This window comes from Anguilla anguilla, chromosome 9, assembly GCF_013347855.1.
Source record: "Anguilla anguilla isolate fAngAng1 chromosome 9, fAngAng1.pri, whole genome shotgun sequence".
Lineage (NCBI taxonomy): Eukaryota > Metazoa > Chordata > Actinopteri > Anguilliformes > Anguillidae > Anguilla > Anguilla anguilla.
In genome coordinates this window covers 12,402,762-12,414,138 of record NC_049209.1, presented here as the reverse complement: position 1 = coordinate 12,414,138, position 11,377 = coordinate 12,402,762, and positions in this window count along the sequence as shown.

Sequence of the window (11,377 nt, the reverse complement as noted above, 5' to 3'; positions counted from 1 at the left end):
ACCAGTTTGCGAGATTGCGCTGGTCACGCTAGATGCCCTGTCTGGGCATCATACTCACCCGTTCAACCTCCATGCTACAGCCTAAGTAGTCGGAGGGCGAGCGGGTGAAAGGGTTAGGGATAGGGTTTCAGCTATGGTGAGGTTTGGGGTTGCCACTAGGGTTCGGGTTAGGGTAACAGATAGGGTTAGGGATACGGCTTCTTTTTGGACATCCCTGGGCATCATACTCACCCGTTCAACCTCCATGCTACAGCCTAAGTAGCCGGAGGGCGAAGTTAGGGTTAGGGTTAGGGTTAGGGTTACCACTAGGTTTAGGGTCAGGGTTTCAGCTAGGGTTAGGGATAGGGTTAGGGAAAGCGCTAGTGTTAGAGTTTGGGTTACAGCTAGGGTTAGGGTTTGGGTTACCACTAGGGTTAGGGATAGGGACTTCAGCTATGGTGAGGTTTGGGGTTGCCACTAGGGTTCGGGTTAGGGTAACAGATAGGGTTAGGGATACGGCTTCTTTTTGGACAACCCTGGGCATCATACTCACCCGTTCAACCTCCATGCTACAGCCTAAGTAGTCGGAGGGCGAAGTTAGGGTTAGGGTTAGGGTTAGGGTTAGGGTTAGGGTTAGGGTTAGGGTTAGGGTTAGGGTTAGGGTTAGGGTTAGGGTTAGGGTTAGGGTTAGGGTTAGGGTTAGGGTTAGGGTTAGGGTTAGGGTTAGGGTTAGGGTTAGGGTTAGGGTTAGGGTTAGGGTTAGGGTTAGGGTTAGGGTACTCGACATACTCGACCAGTTTGCGAGATTGCGCTGGTCACGCTAGATGCCCTGTCTGGGCATCATACTCACCCGTTCAACCTCCATGCTACAGCCTAAGTAGTCGGAGGGCGAGCGGGTGAAAGGGTTAGGGATAGGGTTTCAGCTATGGTGAGGTTTGGGGTTGCCACTAGGGTTCGGGTTAGGGTAACAGATAGGGTTAGGGATACGGCTTCTTTTTGGACATCCCTGGGCATCATACTCACCCGTTCAACCTCCATGCTACAGCCTAAGTAGTCGGAGGGCGAAGTTAGGGTTAGGGTTAGGGTTAGGGTTACCACTAGGTTTAGGGTCAGGGTTTCAGCTAGGGTTAGGGATAGGGTTAGGGAAAGCGCTAGTGTTAGAGTTTGGGTTACAGCTAGGGTTAGGGTTAGGGTTACCACTAGGGTTAGGGATAGGGTTTCAGCTATGGTGAGGTTTGGGGTTGCCACTAGGGTTCGGGTTAGGGTAACAGATAGGGTTAGGGATACGGCTTCTTTTTGGACAACCCTGGGCATCATACTCACCCGTTCAACCTCCATGCTACAGCCTAAGTAGTCGGAGGGTGAAGTTAGGGTTAGGGTTAGGGTTAGGGTTAGGGTTAGGGTTAGGGTTAGGGTTAGGGTTAGGGTTAGGGTACTCGACATACTCGACCAGTTTGCGAGATTGCGCTGGTCACGCTAGATGCCCTGTCTGGGCATCATACTCACCCGTTCAACCTCCATGCTACAGCCTAAGTAGTCGGAGGGCGAGCGGGTGAAAGGGTTAGGGATAGGGTTTCAGCTATGGTGAGGTTTGGGGTTGCCACTAGGGTTCGGGTTAGGGTAACAGATAGGGTTAGGGATACGGCTTCTTTTTGGACATCCCTGGGCATCATACTCACCCGTTCAACCTCCATGCTACAGCCTAAGTAGTCGGAGGGCGAAGTTAGGGTTAGGGTTAGGGTTAGGGTTACCACTAGGTTTAGGGTCAGGGTTTCAGCTAGGGTTAGGGATAGGGTTAGGGAAAGCGCTAGTGTTAGAGTTTGGGTTACAGCTAGGGTTAGGGTTAGGGTTACCACTAGGGTTAGGGATAGGGTTTCAGCTATGGTGAGGTTTGGGGTTGCCACTAGGGTTCGGGTTAGGGTAACAGATAGGGTTAGGGATACGGCTTCTTTTTGGACAACCCTGGGCATCATACTCACCCGTTCAACCTCCATGCTACAGCCTAAGTAGTCGGAGGGCGAAGTTAGGGTTAGGGTTAGGGTTAGGGTTAGGGTTAGGGTTAGGGTTAGGGTTAGGGTTAGGGTTAGGGTTAGGGTTAGGGTTAGGGTTAGGGTTAGGGTACTCGACATACTCGACCAGTTTGCGAGATTGCGCTGGTCACGCTAGATGCCCTGTCTGGGCATCATACTCACCCGTTCAACCTCCATGCTACAGCCTAAGTAGTCGGAGGGCGAGCGGGTGAAAGGGTTAGGGATAGGGTTTCAGCTATGGTGAGGTTTGGGGTTGCCACTAGGGTTCGGGTTAGGGTAACAGATAGGGTTAGGGATACGGCTTCTTTTTGGACATCCCTGGGCATCATACTCACCCGTTCAACCTCCATGCTACAGCCTAAGTAGTCGGAGGGCGAAGTTAGGGTTAGGGTTAGGGTTAGGGTTACCACTAGGTTTAGGGTCAGGGTTTCAGCTAGGGTTAGGGATAGGGTTAGGGAAAGCGCTAGTGTTAGAGTTTGGGTTACAGCTAGGGTTAGGGTTAGGGTTACCACTAGGGTTAGGGATAGGGTTTCAGCTATGGTGAGGTTTGGGGTTGCCACTAGGGTTCGGGTTAGGGTAACAGATAGGGTTAGGGATACGGCTTCTTTTTGGACAACCCTGGGCATCATACTCACCCGTTCAACCTCCATGCTACAGCCTAAGTAGTCGGAGGGCGAAGTTAGGGTTAGGGTTAGGGTTAGGGTTAGGGTTAGGGTTAGAGTTAGGGTTAGGGTTAGGGTTAGGGTTAGGGTTAGGGTTAGGGTACTCGACATACTCGACCAGTTTGCGAGATTGCGCTGGTCACGCTAGATGCTCTGTCTGGGCATCATACTCACCCGTTCAACCTCCATGCTACAGCCTAAGTAGTCGGAGGGCGAGCGGGTGAAAGGGTTAGGGATAGGGTTTCAGCTATGGTGAGGTTTGGGGTTGCCACTAGGGTTCGGGTTAGGGTAACAGATAGGGTTAGGGATACGGCTTCTTTTTGGACATCCCTGGGCATCATACTCACCCGTTCAACCTCCATGCTACAGCCTAAGTAGTCGGAGGGCGAAGTTAGGGTTAGGGTTAGGGTTAGGGTTACCACTAGGTTTAGGGTCAGGGTTTCAACTAGGGTTAGGGATAGGGTTAGGGAAAGCGCTAGTGTTAGAGTTTGGGTTACAGCTAGGGTTAGGGTTAGGGTTACCACTAGGGTTAGGGATAGGGTTTCAGCTATGGTGAGGTTTTGGGTTGCCACTAGGGTTCGGGTTAGGGTAACAGATAGGGTTAGGGATACGGCTTCTTTTTGGACAACCCTGGGCATCATACTCACCCGTTCAACCTCCATGCTACAGCCTAAGTAGTCGGAGGGCGAAGTTAGGGTTAGGGTTAGGGTTAGGGTTACCACTAGGTTTAGGGTCAGGGTTTCAGCTAGGGTTAGGGATAGGGTTAGGGAAAGCGCTAGTGTTAGAGTTTGGGTTACAGCTAGGGTTAGGGTTAGGGTTACCACTAGGGTTAGGGATAGGGTTTCAGCTATGGTGAGGTTTGGGGTTGCCACTAGGGTTCGGGTTAGGGTAACAGATAGGGTTAGGGATACGGCTTCTTTTTGGACAACCCTGGGCATCATACTCACCCGTTCAACCTCCATGCTACAGCCTAAGTAGTCGGAGGGCGAAGTTAGGGTTAGGGTTAGGGTTAGGGTTAGGGTTAGGGTTAGGGTTAGGGTTAGGGTTAGGGTTAGGGTTAGGGTTAGGGTACTCGACATACTCGACCAGTTTGCGAGATTGCGCTGGTCACGCTAGATGCCCTGTCTGGGCATCATACTCACCCGTTCAACCTCCATGCTACAGCCTAAGTAGTCGGAGGGCGAGCGGGTGAAAGCGTTAGGGATAGGGTTTCAGCTATGGTGAGGTTTGGGGTTGCCACTAGGGTTTGGGTTAGGGTAACAGATAGGGTTAGGGATACGGCTTCTTTTTGGACATCCCTGGGCATCATACTCACCCGTTCAACCTCCATGCTACAGCCTAAGTAGTCGGAGGGCGAAGTTAGGGTTAGGGTTAGGGTTAGGGTTACCACTAGGTTTAGGGTCAGGGTTTCAGCTAGGGTTAGGGATAGGGTTAGGGAAAGCGCTAGTGTTAGAGTTTGGGTTACAGCTAGGGTTAGGGTTAGGGTTACCACTAGGGTTAGGGATAGGGTTTCAGCTATGGTGAGGTTTGGGGTTGCCACTAGGGTTCGGGTTAGGGTAACAGATAGGGTTAGGGATACGGCTTCTTTTTGGACAACCCTGGGCATCATACTCACCCGTTCAACCTCCATGCTACAGCCTAAGTAGTCGGAGGGCGAAGTTAGGGTTAGGGTTAGGGTTAGGGTTAGGGTTAGGGTTAGGGTTAGGGTTAATTACAATGGCTCCCCCTATCACAGTACATAGACTGCGTGGTCGGTCGGGGGAGACCAAGGGCATGCACGGGCCTACGCCTGTCGAGCACAACTCTCAATCGTGACAATAATCTGGGATGAAGGTTTGCTAATTTAACGGGAGTATGTTCTGGTGAGCAAAAGAGGAGTCTTTCACAGCGAGATTGCGCTGCTACTTTCCGTTGTCCCTGGACAACATACTCGACCAGTCCACATCCATGCTACCATGTACACGATTTTATGTTTTAACGAGAGGGTGATTATGGTGAGCACAATAGGAATCATGAGCCGCGAGATTGCATCGGCCACGTTCCAGATGTCCAACTAGTTCCCCCAACGAACGCATGAGCCGGCGAAAGACCGATCGAACGAACGAGCGGCCGGGCGATTGCACGAACGCATGGTCAATCTGGCAACCAGACGAATGCTCTCAAAAGCCTGGCCCGACGAATGAACGAACGGACAATCGAACAGCCGAGCAATCGAATGGAAGTAGGCGAACGGCCGAAAGCACAGACAACCGATTGACCGAACAGGCGGGCAATTGGACGGGTGAATGGCCGAGCATGCGACCAGAAAATACTGACCCTGAATCCGGGATGAAGGTTTGCTAATTTAACGGGAGTATGTTCTGGTGAGCAAAAGAGGAGTCTTTCACAGCGAGATTGCGCTGCTACTTTCCGTTGTCCCTGGACAACATACTCGACCAGTTTGCGAGATTGCGCTGGTCACGCTAGATGCCCTGTCTGGGCATCATACTCACCCGTTCAACCTCCATGCTACAGCCTAAGTAGTCGGAGGGCGAGCGGGTGAAAGGGTTAGGGTTAGGGTTAGGGTTAGGGTTAGGGTTACCACTAGGTTTAGGGTCAGGGTTTCAGCTAGGGTTAGGGATAGGGTTAGGGAAAGCGCTAGTGTTAGAGTTTGGGTTACAGCTAGGGTTAGGGTTAGGGTTACCACTAGGGTTAGGGATAGGGTTTCAGCTATGGTGAGGTTTGGGGTTGCCACTAGGGTTCGGGTTAGGGTAACAGATAGGGTTAGGGATACGGCTTCTTTTTGGGTTATGGCTGAGGTTACAGCTATGTTTATGGTTAGGGTTAGGGTTTCAGCTAGGGTTAGGGTTGGGGTTGGGGTTACAGCTAGGGTTAGGGTTAGGGTTAGGGTTACTGCTAGGGTTAGGGTTAGGGTTACTTCTATGGTTTGGGTTCAGGTTAAGGTTGCCGCTAGGGTTAGGGTTACTGCTAGCGTTAGGCTTAGGGTTACACCTAGGCTTACGGTTAAGGTTAGGGTTGCCGCTAGGGTTAGGGTTACTGCTATTGTTAGGTTTATGGTTACAGCTAGGGTTAAGGTTAGGATCACAGCTAGGGTTCGGGTTAGGGTTAGGGTTACCGCTACGGTTAAGGTTAGGGTTACAGCTAGGGTTAGGGTTCAGATTAGGGTTGCCATTAGTGTTAGGGTTACAGCTAGGCTTAGGGTTACCATTAGGGTTAGGGTTCCAGCTAGTGTTCGGGTTCAGGTTAGATTTGCCACTACGGTTAATGTTAGGGTTACTGCTAGGTTTAGGGTTAGGGTTAGGTTTACAGCTAGGGTTAGGTTTAGGGTTTCCACTAGGGTTAGGGTTATAGTTAGGATTATGGCAGGGTTAGGGTTACCGCTAGGGTTAGGGTTAGGGTTGCAGCTAGGGTTTGGGTTCAGGTTAAGGTTGCCGTTAGGGTTAGGGTTACTGCTATTGTTAGGTTTAGGGTTACAACTAGGGTTAGGGTTAGGGTTTCCTCTATGGTTAGGGCTACGGTTTGAGTTACTCTTAGGGTTACACCTAGGCTTAGGGTTAAGGTTAGGGTTGCAGCTAGGATTAGGATTAGGGTTACTGCTTGGGTTAGGGTTAGGGTTACAGCTAGGCTTAGGATTACCACTAGGGTTAGGGTTGCCATTACGGTTAGGGTTACAGCTAGGGTTAGGCTTAGGGTTACTGCTCGGTTTGCGGTTAGGTTTACAGCTAGGGTTTGGGTTCAGGTTAGGGTTGCCGCTAGTGTTAGCGTTACTGCTAGGGTTAGTGTCAGTGGACGAGGATGTGTGTAATTCTGCGAGCTGCAGCAAGTGTAGCATGCAAAGAGCAGCCCAGGCAGCTAGCAGAACTGGCTGACTATCGATTGAAAAATGCGCTTCATTAGTGATGTGTTAATGTGATCGGTTGAATATGAGAACAAGTTGTCATGTGACATACCCAGAAGATGATGATAAAAGGGTTGTCTGGAAGTGTAGTGCCAAGCACATGTCAAAATCAGTGGTGTATTCAAGGGTGCCGAGCAATGAGAACTGATCACTGGAAGAATGCACATAGGTCGTAATTAATTTCCCATGTGATAATCTCAATGTAACTGGTAAACAAATTAAGCAAGTCTGTCAGCTCTGAGAGCATCAAGTGGGGATTTGAAAAGAAAAGTTGTCAGTGCTCTGCAGTTTCATTTTTGAGTCTACTGCTGTGGAATTGTTTCGCGGAATAAATTCTCATGAATTCAGATCTTTACCATAGAGAACATGATATGCTGAAGTTAAAGATTAAATGACAAGGTCAGCACAATAATAGCACTTCCATTTCCACATCCTCCTGAAAATGTGGCTGTACATTATTGCACAATAATTACTGTACAAGCTATATATATATATATACACTGATGACAAATTAAAGGTGAAACCTGAATAAATGAATGGAGAAACATAACAAATGCAGATGCTTCCATACAGGTGTATTAAGCATTACAAAGGGAAAAAGTATAAAATAATGAAAATAAAAAATGAATTGAACCGAACCAAAATGGAATGTAAATGGGTAGGGATTTTGTTACATACCTCAGGAATTAAAAATGTGCCAAACTAATATTTTAGTTGGGGAATTATTTTAACTATAGTGATGTTATTTACTTGTGACAGTGTACATTAAAAACTAGCAGTCATTATAATTTGAAGTGTGCCATTGCTTATTCACACCTGTGAGATAAAGAAACACTGAGAAGGGAACACAGATTGTGTACATTTTCCATAGAAATTTGATTTACTGAATGATGTAAATTTATATTGCTGAAAGGATTCCAAATAAATTTCCTAATGAGGAAACACTGCTAGTATCATAATCGTGGTCTTTCTTTCTGTTTTACGGGTTCCACAGAGACGTACAAAGGAAATACATGTGTATTTGCTAGTCAGATTTTGTACTTTTTCTCGAAATGTGTGATAATCTAATTCTCAGCCTGTGGCCAGGAGTCTTTCAACATGTGTCCTTAAATTTAATTGTATTTGATGACATTTATTTGTGCAGTTGTTATGTTGGTATATCAGATTGATGAATGAATAGATTAAGGTAATTATATTAATTTTGACATTACTTCATTATTTCCATTTGATTACAAAGACAAGCAAATGAAAAAGCTGAAACAAGTCATTCCCTATGTTGTTTTTCTGTTATGCTAAATAAACAACTACTAAAAATGTAATCAACTGTCAAAAAACATAACTTGTAAGCACGCACACACACACACAAACACACACACACACAAAGGCACACACAGTCTTCAGTTCAGTATTGCAATCGCCTACAAAATAATAAGCAATTAATCTGTCTTCTAAGCTTACTTGCCTGTAAATTCTATATAAGCAGCTATAATATAATTAATAAAATGCCAAATATTTATAATATTTTGTTTCATATTATTGACATAAGTATTGTGTAGGTTGGATGAGAAAATTGATGTTACATCCCATGGCTTTCAGTTCATAGCCTTGAATCATTACCAACTATTCTTCGATGTAGGACTATACAAGCCAATAATGTGTGAAATTCAAAGTAAGAGTTGGTGGCGCTGGGGGGTAGAGGGTTAGGGTGTGGAAACCGCTGACAGAGATGTTTCTGTTGGAACAGGAAAGTGTTTAAAATAGGTCTTCCTTCACATTAACAATACAATGGGACAATGTGACAGTGTGACAGGCTGACTGTTGGAAACGGCCATTTATATGATTTCAGTTAAAAGGCCAAGCAGATACAGGAAAAGGATATTTGTTTAGACACCAGTACCCGTAATTGGATCACATAAAATCAACAACCTCAGTGACTTAAACATCTCCTCTTGGCCTGAAGGCTTGCATTGCCATTGTGTGCCATGATAGACAGTGTCTTGGAGGAATGTGTTCACAGTACATCTTATTTAATGGAATTAAATCCTTTCCAGGTCTCAGGGGATGCGGTCAGTAAACAGGAAAGAAAGATCTTTGGTAGTAAAATTACTGTGGCATTGCATTAATAGAAGCTCACAAAAGTAAACAAGCCATGTCTTTCTTTCTTAGCAAATACAATGTTGCTGGAAAGTTGCTAGAAAGTAAGATCTCTGGGGAAATCTGCAGCAAACGTAAATATCCAAATCACCTGGGCCCAGGAGTTCAAAAGTGATCATATTTTGATCGGATTGGATTCAATCCTGCAAATGGGTAGTTCAAAACCAAAAAACAGGATTGGGATCACTTTGTAATCCGATCAGATCAGGTAATCGAATCCTAGCTTTAATCTGGATCAAAACTTCAAAATGCGTATTTCTAAATTTTAACATCGGATTGTGATCATTTTAATCCAAAAAATCAGGATTACCTTGATCCCAGTAGAAGGGTGGATTTAGAGTGGATTACCAGAACAAAATGTAGTATACAATTCATTTCAAAATACATTTCAATATAAAAAAGATGGTAGAGTTTGTAAATTAAAATAATACATTGTAGGCTCAATGGTTGCAAAATTTCTATTGACTTTTTTCTGTCACATTTACAGTGGCCTCTAGCCTATCTCTCAAAACAGTGTATTCAACCAAAAAATAAGTTTATCATCATACAGTTCTCAACAAATATTATATCAATCATAAATTAAATGTTGAATCATCAAACAATTATCCACAAATAATAAGCACTAGTCCATCAAAGCATGCCTTGAAGATGCTGCTCTAGAGCTGCCTTTCAATGAAGAGGATCTGTGAAATTTTTGTTGTTGTTGTTGCCCTATTAGATTTATTGTTTTTTATATAAAATGTGGCTTTTTATTATGATTTAAATCAAGTGCTGTTATATACTTGGCAAAATATGATTTATTATAATCTTCTTAATAAATGGCTTAAACTGATATTCCTTGTATCAAGAGCTGTCAGAGCCAAAAGATAATTTTAGATGTTAAAAAAAAGAAAAGGTTGTTTACATTTGTAGGGGCATAAAAATTGACACACTAAAAGTTACATATTGCACCTTTAAAGCCCCCCGAATATTATATATAATTTGAAGGTTAGAAAATCGTAATCTTTCTCAGTAATGTTCCAGTGCTTTAAAGCACTGATAATCAGGATCTGGTAATCTTGAAAAGTCCAAATCTGGATCAGGGTGATCCTATCCTGAATTGCTTTGAAATACCGGGACAAAATCTGGTTGAGTTGTCTGATCCAGGATCACAAAATATGAGATTTCAAAATCTGATCGGATCTGATTGAGATAAAAAGTTTTGAACTCCTGGGCCCTGGTCATACCTACCATATGGCCAGGTGCAGTGATTAATAATGCATTAAAGCTATAGTTCTCCTGAGGCTAAATTTCTCTTGGTTTTAGCATTTAATATTTTGTCCATCATAAACACATGCAAGTGTGGGCCCCTGAAGTGTTAGTTCTTAGTTCGTCTCTGATGTCAAACTTTAAGCTGACTGGACCACATTTCACAAACTTTCTGAAAGGGCATTCCTTCATAACATAATTTGAAATTATTATAAATTTCTAAATTATTATAATGTCAATTATAGTAGAATAATATTTCCATATTACAGATGATGCTAAGTACCAACAGTTTAAACTCATGTCTACTGCTGTGCGCCACAGAGATAAATAATTAATCTAGATTTAGAAACACTAAATTATATTTTTCTGACAAACAAGCTAGCAATCAAAGATTGGTAATGTGTAATAAACAGAGTCAAAACAATATGTTTGCCAAAGTCTGGGCATTAAGTTTAGCGAATGCACAGATTGACTGATAAAAATAAGTAACAGCAGAAAATGAAAAATCAGGGATCTAAAGTTTACATTTTTTAACTATTATTTTTCTTTTACTCTTTTGACATAAAATTATTTAACTATGCAGTAATGCTAAGGGAAATAAACACTTGTGATCAAAAAAAGGAGAACCCGGTCCACACTGTGTTACTTTTTCACTCCATCAATGGTTGTAACTTTTCACCAAAATTAATAATGGAGAATTGTTGGGCACTGACCAGTCTGCAGTCTCTCTGCAATTAAGCTACATGTCGACAGGAACGAGAAATACTTCAGTGAAAAGGATATTGTTTTTCACTCACAAAGTGGATATTGTGTTAACACTGAGTGTAGGTGATTGTCTATTCTCTTAAGCTCTCTCACGCGTTATAGTTGGGTTAATGCTAAGCCATGGGCAACCTGCATTGTTTTTTAAAGTGGAGGAAATAATAGTCTGTGCATATCTGTGCATTCTCAGCAATTTTGTTGCCTTCGCGTTTGTAAACTCTTACAAAGGAACTTGAGCTACTAGCAGGGAAAAAAAAGCCAAAATAATTATAGCACTTCAGATTGGTTTTGTAATCGAAGTGGAAAGTGCCTATTGTAAATGAAATCAGTTTTTTGAGTGCTACCCAGGACACCAGAAGTTTGTGTGCAACTATACTGACCTTTGGGAAAGTGTAAACAGAGCAGAAAGGACTGGTATGATGAGTATGAGGCACGCAAATCCCATATGCTGATTTACTGATGCAAAATATCCAGCACGTATTGAGAGGGTTTAGTAATCTATGTGTGGCAGGGCTCAGTTTGTGGGGGAGGTGCAGGGCAATTGGAGGACCATGCCTACTGGGTAAGTAGGCACACGCACCTGGAGTGCATCACCAATTAGTCCTGGTATTTGAAGTGTGCTCTCTTCGCAGTAGGGGTCTGTG